The 14,704-nt window shown below is 39.8% G+C and overlaps 1 pseudogene; it reads left to right on the top strand.

The window, feature by feature from the left end:
- The first annotated feature begins 1,400 nt into the window (after window positions 1-1,400).
- On the top strand, window positions 1,401-1,963 carry LOC139932680 (7-alpha-hydroxycholest-4-en-3-one 12-alpha-hydroxylase-like; annotated as a pseudogene).
- Window positions 1,964-14,704: the final 12,741 nt, after the last annotated feature.

Below are 14,704 nucleotides of genomic sequence, written 5' to 3'. Positions count from 1 at the left end.
CTGATGGTGTGCAGCACTTGCAAAAAGCCGGAATTCGGAAAAATAATTGACTGCGTGAAATGTAAGAACCGCTTTCATTACAGCTGTGCACAAATCAGGAGGAGGCCACAGAAATGGCACTGTCATCAGTGTATGACTACCTGAGTCTACTTGACCTCATTCTCCCGCTATGTCTGTACAAAGAATCTACAGCAGTAGACAGTCACAAACCAACATAAGTTTCAGGGCAAAGAAGACAGCAGGTGCTATGCACATTCCTTAACTTCCATTTTGTTCACTTTTTGTAAAATGTTTCTGTAAGTGACTTGCATTGTTATTCCAGGACATACATGTCTATGCAGCAGACTGCTACATAGTGCTTATCTGGCTGTGGTCTTACCTTGATGGCCCATTGCTGGTGTTACCTGTGAGTCTGTGAAATCATCTTTTCAATTTAAATGAGGTTTTAAATTCTTGAAATTATATTTTTTCATTGACATATTCATGGTCAAATGTTTGGTCATTTACAGTAATGAGAATAAACAATTTGAGCCAAATCAAACAAGTCTTCTGTATGTTGTGTTTGAATCAAAGTTCAAAGATCCAAAGGATTGCAGTAGTTCTGTTTTAAACTATTTTGTGATTACGGTTTGTTCTTTTGGTACAGCATGTGCAGTACATCATAACAAACCTTCCCTTAAACAGGTTTGATTCTATCAGTGTTTATTCTAAATTTACCATTAACCAGCCATTTGCAAAAATTATGACTGTGGATTGACTTTTTTGTGGTTGGCCCACTGTCCCTGTGTTTTTGTTTTGTCCAAGTTCAAGCATAAGCATAGGCTACAATATCTCTCACATATATCTGTGTGTGTGTGTGTGTGTGTGTGTGTGTGTGTGTGTGTGTGTGTGTGCAATAACAATCTGACTAGTAAGAATAACAATTAAAGATATCTGTAATTATGTTTTGACTAGTCAAAATATCTTTTAAGATATCTGTAATGACGTCACAGATATCTTCAATTGGCTCGTCACACACACATGATGGCTGGAGATATCTGCAATTCTGTTTTGACTAGTCAAAATTATATTTGGATAAGGGACTCATCCCCTGGCTGGGCCATGTCTTGGAGTTTTGCAGGGACACAGCAAAGTTCCTAGAGAGGATGAGGCAAAAACATGGGGATATATTCACAGTACAGCTGGGAGGGTTTTACTTCACATTCCTCATGGACCCTCTATCTTTTGGAGCATTTTTTAAGGAGGCTCACACAAACATCATTGGCTGGGTGTGGGACATGCAACAGGTGAGAGAGGAGCATGGCATGAAGGAGTTCATGCAAAACAGGTATATGTTCTTGCTTCTGTGGGTCTCCCAGGGCAACACAGGGCCTTCTGCATTCTGGCTGCTCCTCTACCTCATGAAGCACCCAGAAGCTATGAGGGCTGTCAAGGAGGAGGCAGAGGAGGTCCTGAAGCAAACTGGGCAGGACGTCCGGCGTGGTGGCCCTCTCATCAACCTGACCCATGACATGCTGACATGCACCTATCCTCACCAGGGCCGTACTTCAGGATATGACCTTCAAGACGGCTAATGGCTGTGAGTACTGTATTTGCAAGGGCGACAGAATGTCGGTCTTTCCTTACACTGCTGTTCAGAAGTTCGGAAGTCCACCCTGACCCGCTTTCATTCCAATATGACCGCTTTCTTAATCCAGATGGGACCAAGAAAACAGACTTTTACAAAGCAGGGAAGAAGCTGAGGTATTTCAACATGCCCTGGGGTGCTGGGGTCTCCATGTGCCCTGGGCGCTTCTTTGCCACCAATGAGCTGAAGCAGTTTGTTTTCCTCATGTTAATCTACTTTGACTTTGAGCTGAAGAATCCTGATGAGAAGATACCTGATATTGACATCAAACGATGGGGCTTTGGATCTATGCAGCCCATCAGAGACATTGAGATTAGATACAGACTCAGATTTTGAATCGACCACCACAGAGTGGATGCTGTTTTTCTGATAAAATATCAATTATCTGAGGTTGATTGTCTCAGTAACTTTTCTCTTGACAGTTATCTTTGTGTTGAAAACATGAGATTGCACAGTTAAGAATCATTTGTGTTTTCACATGAATGTTAACAACCATTATCTCAATAATCTCAATATAATATATATATAATATAATATCTCTCAATACAAATTATTATTGCTATTATATATAATTCCATAGAAGTAGGCCTATTTCCCTGTACTCAGTCAAGTCATTGTGGTGAATTTTTCATAATAGCGAATTATACAATGCAACAGGAAGGACAAATAAATGATAATGTTATGCTGTTTAGTAAGTAGCCTGGAATTGTATTAGTCTCTGGAAGAGCTAACCAGACATTTTTGTATCTTGATGTTCTTTTTTCTAATTTCATGTTTGCATATGATTCCTAAGGTTATATAAGTAATGTAATGTGATACAGAGGCAAATTAATTAGGGATGGGACGATATGCTTTGTTGTGCAGAATTATGTTTATTTGTGAGCCAGAAATATTTCTAGTAATGCCATTGGCTTACTAGAGTGTAAACAATTTAAAAGCTTCATTACAAAGTGCAAATAATATGATTTTGATTGAGAGCTTGTGAAATTGTGATGGGAAAGCAATCTCATTTGTGATTACTACAGCAGAATAAAATGTAATATCGCAATACATTTTTCTGCCCCACTTTTGTGTTGCGATTTATTGAATTTCAATATATCGTCCCATCCCTACAAATTATATATTTGAATTGGTATGTTTGAAATAATGTCTTTGGGGGTGGATGTGTGTGCCTGTGGGCACATGAAACTCTATAACATGCTGATTTTGTCATTTTTCTTGAGATCCATCAAAAAGAAAAATGGGGATCCTATTAGTTGTTTGACTATCTGAAAAATTACAGATAGAGATACATCCACTGTGGTCATGTTACATTTGCTGTATGCAACCAAACCAACCAGTTAATTTTGGCAATTTTCTCTTTTTTTTCACTCTAGTTTAAGTATTATACACAAATAAACTCATACAAGCATGCATGGACGCACATAAACACACACACACATAACAGTCACACAAACACATCTGGTACTAATGCAAACTAGAACTACAACAAAAGTATGAAATTTCAAACTGGGTGTAGGGTCAAATAAAGGAGTAGTACCAGCACTCACAGTAGATCAGTCTTATTTTTCCCATGGCACAGCCGAGGGCATCACGAGGCAAATTCAGGTCAGGCAGCCAGTCAGTCAGTCAGTCAGTCAGTCAGTCAGTCAGTCAGGTAGGTAACGGTTCGTGAGATGTCGCTTCGTGAGATGGCCTCTTGAGGGCGTCTCTGACTAAGAGACGGCCTCTCGCCTATAGGCTAAATGCCCCATTCAGTCTCATTGATAATGCCATATTGGATCTCACACAGAGCCACACTCTTCGCTGTCAATTTACAGACATCCACATCTTCTGCTGTCCTGAAAACCTTAATGGTAGGTCACGAGGTGGTATGTGACGTTGGTGGAATAGGTAATTTAACGGATAAACGTGTCACGCTAGCCGAGCATTGCTCACACCAATAGTGTCGTCAGCATCGGGCTTCTGGGGCTTTAGCCGGGAATGTTTTTTGACTAGCCCCGAATCTCTTAACAGAGGAAATAAATCTAGGCTATATTCAGGGAACGCACCAGCACGCCGTTCCGGGAGTGAATTTGATGACTGTAACATTAGATAAATATGTTGCAGTGGTGAGAGGAGACAGGTCAGCAGAGTTGAGGTGACTAGATGATATACAAAGTTAATAAAGCTAAAATACTTGTATTCCTGGTTTTGCTGAAGCTGTTGATGCCATAAAAGTGATGGCCATCTCCTAACTGGTACCCATGTACACAATAATATTCAGTTCATAAGTCTCAACATGGTGCATTAATTTAGACCAGTAATAAGGATTACTATATCAGAGTCATGTGGATATCTGAAATTAATAAACACCCCTCCAGCCAATCAGAATCAATTCATCCAGTACATGTATAATAAATATTAATGGATAATATTTTGAGAGCTGACTTTTTTGTCATGTCATGTTTCCTCTAGCAGGAGGAAGTTGAGCCAGTTTTGAGGGAAGTGGCACAAAATAATGATGCCCAGGTACAATCACCTTCAAACGGGGAAATGCTAGTAAAATATCAACCAAGTGAATTGTATTTTTTAAAGGTAATGTTTCTATCAGTATCTTAGCAAGGACAACAAGAGATTGAGGGAGTCAGGGTCACAAAACCCAGATCCAGACAGGACACACACCCATGGCTTCACTAAAGCCTTTTTCCGTTTATTTTATGTTTGCAGCTGTTAGTGCCAAGTTTGATGGAAATCTTCCATCAAGTTATAATAATTATGTAAAACAATTTAATTCTATTATAGTAGAGAGGTATGTTTTAAGATTTTTAATTTCATCAATTTAAAATTTAAGTTAAATGTATAGTGATGTGTACATTACAGGATTCTTCAATGTGAAGCATCTTGTAACGCAGTAGAGTGCCCCAAATGCTGCCCAATTTGATCTGTATAGTAAAATACATGGAATGTCGCTCCCCGGTTCAGCCCCACATTACTTGGGCTCAGCCCCAAATGTATTCAAACCTTGGTGATGCCCACACTGAGCCCCACTCTCTGCCGTTAATTTACATACATCCATGTCTTCCGTTGCCCTATAAACTTTAATGTTAGATAACATTTTTACCTGTGGTATTTAAGTGACGTTAGTGGAATAATTTAACCGATAACCATGCCTTAATGCTTCGGTGCATTGAATTGAACACACGCGCCGTGGGTCTGTACAGGATCTGTGCTTGTGTCCTGAAACACGGCAGCACCATGGGACGAACGCGCTTCAGCATTAAGCCATCATCAGCATCACAATGTTCTTATTGTGGAGGTTGACATATATCTCATGTTGACCCATAGTAGTCCACCCTGATTATAAATAATCCAATCCTATCTCATGTTTTTTTTTTTTCCTTCTTTATATAGTATATACTTGTTTAACTGAGGAGAAGTGTTTCCTTCCACTCAACTAGCATAGAGGGGCTTATGAGACCTGGTCAGCAAACTGAGATCAGTTTGATGACTGAATATTACTTTTTACAATTTTCACCCACAAGATTTACCAGAAGCAACAATGGTTCAGGACATGTATACATTTCCCAAAAAATGACTTAGTCATGACCTGTACAAATATAAAGTGGGTTCTCTTGTTTCATGTTCATAAATCTACACGTAGCTGCATAAGGAACACCATAGGAATATGTGAATTACATTCTTTAGTTGAAATTCCACTATAAACGGGAGGGCCAAAATATATGTCAGTCCTCTGGTCTAGGACAGTCCGGTAAATATTTGTTAACATGAACAACCTGTCACGGTGAGGTGTGGTGAGGACCCAAATACAAGACAGCGAGGCAGGTAGTGATCAAACCCCAAGACTGGGTGTTTAATATAACGGGTGCAGGAAACAACAGGTAAACAGAGACTGGAGCACTTAACCGACACATAACAGGAAATAATGATCCAACAAAGACTGACTGGGAAACAAGACTAATATACACATGGGGAGGTGATTACAAATCAGAAACAGCTGGGGCAAACAGAGAACAGGGAACATAATACACATAGAAATACAAAAACTAGACAACGAAGCAGGGACTGAAAGTCACAACCGTGACAGTACCCCCCCCTCAAGGGACGGCTCCTGACGTCCCACAAGGTCCATGAAGGGGAACTTGAGAGGGGCACTGGGGATTGAGACCGGAGGTCAGATGGACAAGCTGGCAGGGAAAGGGGCTGAAACCCCCCGAAGCTTTCTTCCACTGCCGGGACAAGAGAGGGGTGGACTTGAGAGCGCTGGGGATTGAGAGTGCAGGGGAGACAGACGAGCAGGCAGGGAAAGGGGCTGAAACCCCTCGAAGCTTTCTTCCACTGCCGGGACAGGAGAGGGACGTTGAGACTGGGACCGAAGGGGCGCTGGACAGTCGGTGCTTGCACGACCAGGACTTCGAGGAGAGATACTGGAACTAGCACGACCAGGACATCACAATCAATCAGCCGGCGCTTCAAAAGGATCCCCTCCAACAGTCGACCAGCTGGTGCTTCAGGGACGTCCAATCGCCACCCCTAGGGCTCGTTCCGCAGCTACCGGGATAGTCACAGAACCAAACAGGAGAAAGCAGGCTGTGTGGTAGCTGGGTGCTGTCCGCTGGGTCCAGGTTGGTCGGATCATTCTGTCACGGTGAGGTGTGGTGAGGACCCAAATGCAGGTAGTGATCAAACCCCCTCTGAAATCATTCTCAATGGACCCGCTCCTGACTATAGATGATAACATCACAAGTTTGAGTCTTAGTTCTCTTGGAGTGAGCCATTCACAGATTTTGGATTGCTCCCGACTGAATGGATTGATGTTTGCCTTTAAGCAAACAGCAGGATTAGGAAATGTGCAGCCGCTGTACTACACATGGACTTTGCAGTTTGTTGTGGATTTGAGGCCTTCTTCTCTCTTCCCCCTCTCTCTGTCTCACTCTCTCTCTCTCCTGTTTTTATTTCAGTTTCCTGATTGTTGCCTGATGCACTCCGTAAAACAATTGCCCCCATGGGATTTAAATAACCTGAATTAAACTGAATACATTTGGAATATAAATATATACAATTGGAATATAAATCAATCCACCTGCCATTCCCTCCACAGACTGCAGAGATCTTCCAGATTGTGGGCATTTTTATTTCTGGGGAGTTTGAGGAGGCATAGAAGTTGGCCTCCAACAGAAGAGTAAGGCACAAAGTTTTTTTTTTACCTATGCAGCATTTGCTCATCAAATAGTCATATACATCATTTAAAGTGGTGATATGCAAGATTTACGTTTTGGTTTTTTTGCGACATCTTTGGTGATAAGTGATTTGCACTACATTTCCCAGAGATCACTTGTCAATCAAACCGTGTGGCCAGTAATGTGATGTCTTTTTCCTTGGATTTTCTGTTGATGAAGTTTGAGTTTCTGTAGTCTGCGCCCTCAGAGGACAATTTCAACAAAGTTGTTTCCAAAGCAGAGTACACCAAATTCTATCATTAAAACCATTTTAGCCTCTTTGTTGTCAGTGGTTGAAAGACAAAAGTGAAAGTGATACACTTTCAGAAAAAGGGATTATACATGTCTAACCAAGATCTCTCAATAAATATCTATCTGCAGTGACTAGTGAGTACCATATTGTTTTGCTGACCGCCAATTAATTTTATGTAATCTTGAGCACCAAAGTAGAGTCTACTATTCTCGTTATGAAACGAATTACTAACTACTAAGCCATTAAAAGACTTGTAAATGTTGTTTCCCACCAGACTCTACAATGTGATCCTGTCTTCCTGGGCTGACTTTTGCAACTTGCAATTGGCCAGTTCAAAACCTAATAAAAAAACAATTGATTTATTTTGGACTTAACAATTACTATCCATGTGTTTTTTCCTATCCTGGTGGGAGGCCTAACTAAATCTTGGTCATTATTTTCTGCACCATATCATTTGAAGCCATTTGTTCTGTAACAGCCTTTGCTTAGATTTTCGAACATGTTTACTTTAGAATTCTTTTAATACTAAACTAAATATATTAGATACCAAACAATAAATGTATATGTATTATATACAGCACACATTTCAATTGAACTTCTATTTTCTATTTCATGTTTATTTTCTATACATTCATGATGAAAGTCATGCATTTATTGATATAAATCTCTGATAAAAAATAAAAAAGGTCAAGACCAAGCATAATGGCAAAAATAAGTGGATTCAATTTTATATGATCATCAAGTTGTTGGTATTTGAAGAGTGCTGTCACACCACATCTCTATCTGCATCCTCCTGAAGAAATGCCTGACACGGCCCTTCTTGGCCTTTGCAGCAACCTCTGAAAATGACAAAGGAAGGCTTTAATATCTTAAACCAACACAACATGCTTCAGGCGACAAGTTTAAATACAAGGAGACTCTAACCCTTTAGACATGTGACCGACTTGGCTGGACGTCTGCTGCTTTACTGTTGCTATTCATCCTCCATGTTACTGTATGTGATGCGTTTTGTGCTGTATTACAAATACAAATTCAATTCAGTTGTAAGCTAAAATACGAAAAAATGTGTTGAACCCGCAAGGATGAGGGTTCACTAAACCTCTACAAAATGATTTTAGAAATAATGTAGCTTGCCTGTGGTAACTCTGGTAGTCGGATCATGCACACACACATACACACACACACACACAACACACACAGACCCTTACGCACACTCACACACAGCTAAGTCACAAGGCTTTGGAGGTCCAGAGCTGCATCACTGTTAACTTCTGGGTGAATGAATGGGGCTGTAACAGAAGTCATCCTGGATGAAATAAATAAAGAGTTGAACCCCGGTCATGGAGGCGCACAAGCTAGGGAACAATGGGGCCTTTGGCAGGATGCTGGACTCCTGAGTGCCCTGCCTGTACTTGGTGGTGAGGGGTTTTGAAGAAAAATGACCCATTGTCTCTCTCATCCTGCTTCTGAGCCTGAGCAGTGAAACGATGCCTCTGGATGCCCGCCCAGGATGCTCTACCATAAAGCATAGAAAACCGGACTGCGTTATCCACATGGACAGGTAGGTACAGCCTTTCGTTATCCATTTTCACTGTGGATTCTGCTGGAGGCTCTTATAGTGTGGAGTTGTTAATTTTATATAAGCATAAGCAATAGATTCAATTTGTACAAGCATTTGCGTTCAATTGGAATGGTTCCTATTGGTTGAAGTCAGGGGCCTGAGAAGCAGTAGTGTCATTTGCCAGGTTTTTATCTAACCATGTGTTTGTGTTGTGTACAGAGTGTTTGGAGCTAGTGGTTCAAAACATTATAATTTCTTATGCACAAAAGGTGATTTACAACACAAATTAAGTTCTAGAAACCTGCATTTTGATCTCAGAAAATTTAAACTTGCATACTTTGGAAATCCATGTTGGTATACCAAGAGTGGAATATTGAAGTAAGATTCTAAAGTAAGATTTGCAGTGTTATGTTTTGTAAGATCTTTAGTGATGAAACATGGTGTTTTCACCATTATGTCATATGAAGATGAATTAATCAATTAATGTGTTATACATCATATTGTATCTGTGTTTTGGTATTCTTTTATGCTTAAAGATGAAGCTGACTTTCTAAAATTTGTTTATTACAAAATGTGGCATGTAGCCCTGAACAACTATCTGAATGTTCTTCTGTTGCCATAGAGGGCCAAGTTGATTTTATGTTCTTTTTATCCTTATGTTTCAAGTCATTAAATTCAAGTATGACTTGAAACATAAGCATATGTGTGTGCGCACTTTTTAATCCTTGGTTTCGAAACGTGCTATATAAATAAAGTCTTTCTTATTTACTAAGGTTATTGGTTTAAGTCCTAGAAGTTAATGCAAAAAGCAGTGTACTGTAATTTGTTTTAAATGGAAGTGTATATTTAGAAGATACTGTCAACGTTACTGGTAATGCTGATATTATCTCTTTCAGTGATACAAGCATGGGAGTGGTTACATGCCAGTGACCATCTGAAACAATGAGATTGCATCATCAACATTCCTGTTGATAGTGTAGATAGTACATGTGAATTGTCATGGGTTTTTGAATCTTCTAGGTGAGAGGGAAGAGCAGTGTCCCACCACATTGTGGACAATGACAAGTAGAAATGTCAATTGTACTCATAAGCCTTGATGGTATTTGTATATATTATGTGCCTCTCAAAAATTACCCTTGGATGCATTTGATTGTGAAATTAAATGCCTTTGAATACTGCCATCCGAATATCTGGGTGGTGAGGAAGAGCCAGTACAGTTTTGTTTCAAGCCTTAGGTAGAATGTTATTGTAATGTTGAAAAGGCCATTACTCCCAGTATGGGGAGTTTGTTAGTCTGGACATTACTCGAGTGTCTAGAGTCATCCTACCCTATAGCAAAGCAACTTTCCACAATTTTAATGTTCCTGCTTAGATCCTATTCAGTATCCAAAGAAAAATTATTGTAATCACCAGTAATCAGAAAAATTGTAAAACATGTATTGATTTTGTGGGAAAAGTCCACGAGGGGTTCATGTTGAATACATGGTTGCCATCTAGTGGCTCAAAGCCTCCACTGAGGAAAGTAGAAAGGCTGTAAATTACAGTAAGCCCTATATAGCAAACAGCCGAACACCCAACCCTAAAATCCAAAATCAAAATGAAATGAAATGTTATGACAATAACTTTTAAAAACTCCACACAATAAATATGTATAAAAAAAAATAGATGTGATCTCTTCACAAACTTTCTATTGTTTCTGTATAGTGAATATGGAAAATATTATTATACACTATTAGAATATTATTATATAATATTCAAATTGCATAATTACTTTATGATCTTAAAGTTACTGTTCAAGTCAAGTCAAACCTTTGCTCCTTACAAATCAGTTACCGTCTCACCGTGACTTTTCACAATCCTAGTAGCCAAGCTTTTCATTTTATGGCATGTGTGTTAATTATTACAGTATTTCTGTCTATCTGTTTTGATGTGAGCTGCTGTTGCACAAGTCAACACCAAAGATACTGCTGCTGTTATGACTGTGGGCCTGCAGCATTGCTACCAGTATCTCAAGTTCACTGAGTTGGAGAAGGGCAATGGCACTAAGGCGTCTGGAAGGAGGAGCTTCAGTAAACATATCTCTGGTAGTCCAAATGACCCTGACTAGGTCTGCTGCTCCTTTGGGCTTGCCCCAGATCAACCCATGACATGGCCAGTTATGACAAGATAAAGTCAAAGATTAAGACCCTCCAGCTCCCCAAGCAAAGCTTTGTTATTTTGTTTATTTGGAAGGGTAGTTGTGTAGTGGATGGTACTGTCCTGATGGAAAAGTTCATCATCCAGTGAGTGTGAAAACAAAGGCGGAGAGTAAAAGATTTAAAAAAAGATATTACATTCAGCTTGTATTGACCTGAATGTACCATTTAGTCACAGATGAAAATAACATTCTAATCTCAATCTAGTGTGTGTGTGATCAGTCCAATATATTTCAAATGTGTAACAGCGATGCTGCACAGAAAAATGTGGCTCACTGGATGGCTACATAACTCAAGATCCCTCAACAAAAGTCATGATGTGCAATACGTGTATCGTATTGCAGGATAGAGCGACACTGAGACAATCTGTAAGAGCTCACTAGCAAAATGCTGGACGTGTATTATGACAAGTGTTCACTTCAGTTTGGTAGCTAGGTGAATGGAAACTTGGATTCACCTGGGCATACTTCATACATTTTTACATGAAGCCGCCTTGAGTGTCTTTGATCTTAGCGGTAGCATGCCAAGATCAAAAACCTCAGCACTTATTGAATGTGGTTGGGAAAGGAGCAATAAATATGTGATATATTCACCAACCCAGCACTGAGATATGGAGGGGAAATTTGAAAGTATAGATAAAGTTCAGGCAATGCTGGATAATGATAAGAAGCTAGAACCTTGAACTGCAGATTAAATATGATCAACTACGGTTCTAATAAACTACTATTTCAACATGTGTCCTTGGGTCATACTCTTTTAGTCTGACACAGCACTGATGGAGTACATTGCTTCCCAGAACAGATACTGCCAATTCTTTTTTAGTACATTTCCACTTCAGCTCACAACTTACATAAACACAAATGAGACATATATTTGAGTTCATGGTGTCTACACTAGAGGTCAGCCTTCTGATGGGTGTCTCTGCCTCATGTACAACATCTACATGGACACACTTAAAGAGGGTTTTCTGGGAAACCTTTACTACTAGCATGTTTAGAGTATCTCAAGACAATAAAACCAAAACCTCCTGTTGAAGCCATTTCTAGTGGAACCTCATCTTTTTTTGAAACTTAAAGTATTGCTCTGGTACCTCCATTTGCACTAATTTCACACAGGATTTGTAAGTGAGACCAAATGTTTGATAAGAAAATGAGCACTTTAGTTATGTTAAACATCTTTGGGAAGAGCTCTATGCCTTGAAATGTCATTAAGTTGGTAATGATTTAGTTCATGGGATCAGTCTATATTTTTTTCAATGTCTTTTTCATTAGTCTGGCACCTGTGCGAACTTTATGTACTTTTAGTGACTTTTATGTTAGGGAATACCCAACACTTTTTTGGCAAGCAACTACGTTTTTATGTATTTCTTCCCGCTACACAATCAAAAATATGAACCAAATACATTTTCTTGGTTGGTATAATATTGGTGTGGCTAATAATAACACTGAGTTAAAGTATATTTATAATAAATACATATCCGACTCAAGTTTCTGTTGTTTATGGGAGCACAGTGCTAATACAGTATAATGCACGTCCAATGCAAGTTGCTTTGCTCACTTGTGGGAGACACAGAGCCGTAGCTGAGGGAAGTTGTTCTGGGGTGATGTTGGCATCCTCCTCAAGGCTTTTCATCTCAGTCGCTTCAGTGGAGTCCAGCCTTAGTCAAACTGGCACGGGACGCACTCACCCTGGGGGTAGGATAGGCTTGGCTGAGAAACTGGGAGAAAAATGAACAAATGAGATAGGACTGCCACCACTCTCAGGCAGCCTATAGGATACCCCTCCACCGCCTGGCGAGAGCAGTGTGATGATAGTGTAGCAGAGAGGAGAGGAGAGGAGCCTTGCACCAAGTTGCATGCTTCTGCTCTGGTGTCTTGTGTCACTCTTTTCTCGGGGGGAGGGGGGGCACATCCAAGTCACATGGTGGAGCTTGATCTGTTACATAAACACAGACCTCCATAGCCCCCAGTCTGCTCGCATCAACTTTGTTCAGTTAATACATGTAGATAAAACTCTTGTGATGACATTGGCGGGGGCCAAGGAGAGTTGTCGAGATGTTCACTCCTCCATGTTGTCCCTGATCGTTGCATCACTTCAACGCTCGGCTATGCTGCAAACCCTTACAACTCCCAGTGACCTCTTCAAGGTGACACTGGCTGAGAATAAGCATTCAGTCTGTCAAAATATTTGTGACGTCACTTGTGACGTACACATGGCAAATTAGGCTATAAAATGGTAAAAAGGTTCATAGGTGGTTCAGTCCTACAAAGGAATTGTCTCTTTTATTCTATGACAGTTCATTTGCCAATATGGATGGATTCTCAAAGGGTTAGAACATTTTGCTGATGGAAAGTTTTGCATATCTCTCAGATGCTACTCTAATTGAAAAAAAAAAATACTGATTTATTTTAATCTTAAAAGTAAAAAAAGTAAATATACCTTTAACACATTCAATATTAAACACTCACTTTTGGCTGTCACATAATGCCAGTCCTTGTAACAAGAGCAATGTCAAACAATGTCTTAAAGGGAAATACCATAATATTCTACTGGCTTAGGGCAGTCCAATCAATATTTACCAACATGAATCACTATTTCCCAAAGCTAGAACAGACCGAACTGTCCTAGGACACAGGGATAGCTTTTTCAAAAGCAGACAATCATTGCTATTGCTCTTGAAATATCTTGGTTCGACTTTCTGTGGTGGTACACTTTTGTTTGTTCTTTGAGTGACTTTAAGTGATTCAAATATTCTGATATAGTATCAGATACTAATTAACTGATGAAAAAAAAAACACATCAAAAATGTCAAATCATTGTCAAAACCCACAATTGCTGCTCCATCATATCTAAGAACATGTGGTATCAGTTGTCCTGTGTAGTTTAATTGGTACTGTAAGTGCATTAATGTTACTTCAAGGTCCCATGTTCAAATCCCTATTAACAATTATGAACTTGGAATCTTTCATAGAGTGTATTTTGAAGAACTATCAGAAATATATTTTTATTTTTCCTTGTGTGCAGAGGGTCCAAAGTAAAACCATGCGTACTGTAAGGTTCTACCAAGAACCTCCAGAAAACTATTTTTCTTATCACCTATATACTAAACAGTTGTTAGGAAAGGTGTGTTGATCAGCATCAAAGGTTTTACATTTACTCAATAAATACTTCTCAGTCCAGAATGAGGCCAAGGTAGAATGTTAATTGAAAATCTCAACCATGGCAGCAAGCTCTGTCAACTGTCGAGGAACATAAACTCTCACTTGAATTTGAATCACACTAATGCTCACTTACCAAAAGTCTTTACTGGACCATCTGTGTCTTTTGGAAGACAGGAAGATTTTGAAGGGAGAGACGTGCAATGCAACTTAGCAACACGTGCTAATCTGTCCCTTAGGGACAGCACATGTCTGAACCCCAAATGCTCTAGTCGTTCCAGCAGCATCCCCTCTCTTCTCTTCCTCCATGCTGCACCAGGGGTGCTTGCTACGCCACATCTCCTCAGTCAGACGAGAGGGAATGTTTGGAGGCGAGGCCTCTGGAGGAAGGGTCCTGCAGGCCCAGCTGGCTAGCTTTCAGACTCAGCACCCACTTAGTCCACAGACTGCTCATACAGAATGAGATCTAAATGCAGTGGCAAAGACTGTTTCCTTGCTTGTACTATCACGCTCTTGCAAACACTTTTTGCTGCAGTTGTCTTGGTTTACTTACTATCTGACTCCCAAAAGACAGCTTATATTCTTGTAATATATTAAGACACAGTCCACAATTTTGACAACAATAAAAATAATTTTCCTAAAGATAACTGAATGCAAAATGTGATTTGATTGATGGAGGACATTAATACTT

Source organism: Centroberyx gerrardi, chromosome 13, assembly GCF_048128805.1.
Source record: "Centroberyx gerrardi isolate f3 chromosome 13, fCenGer3.hap1.cur.20231027, whole genome shotgun sequence".
NCBI lineage: Eukaryota > Metazoa > Chordata > Actinopteri > Beryciformes > Berycidae > Centroberyx > Centroberyx gerrardi.
The sequence above is the reverse complement of the archived record's forward strand: the minus strand, read 5'-3'. Positions and strand labels throughout refer to the sequence as shown.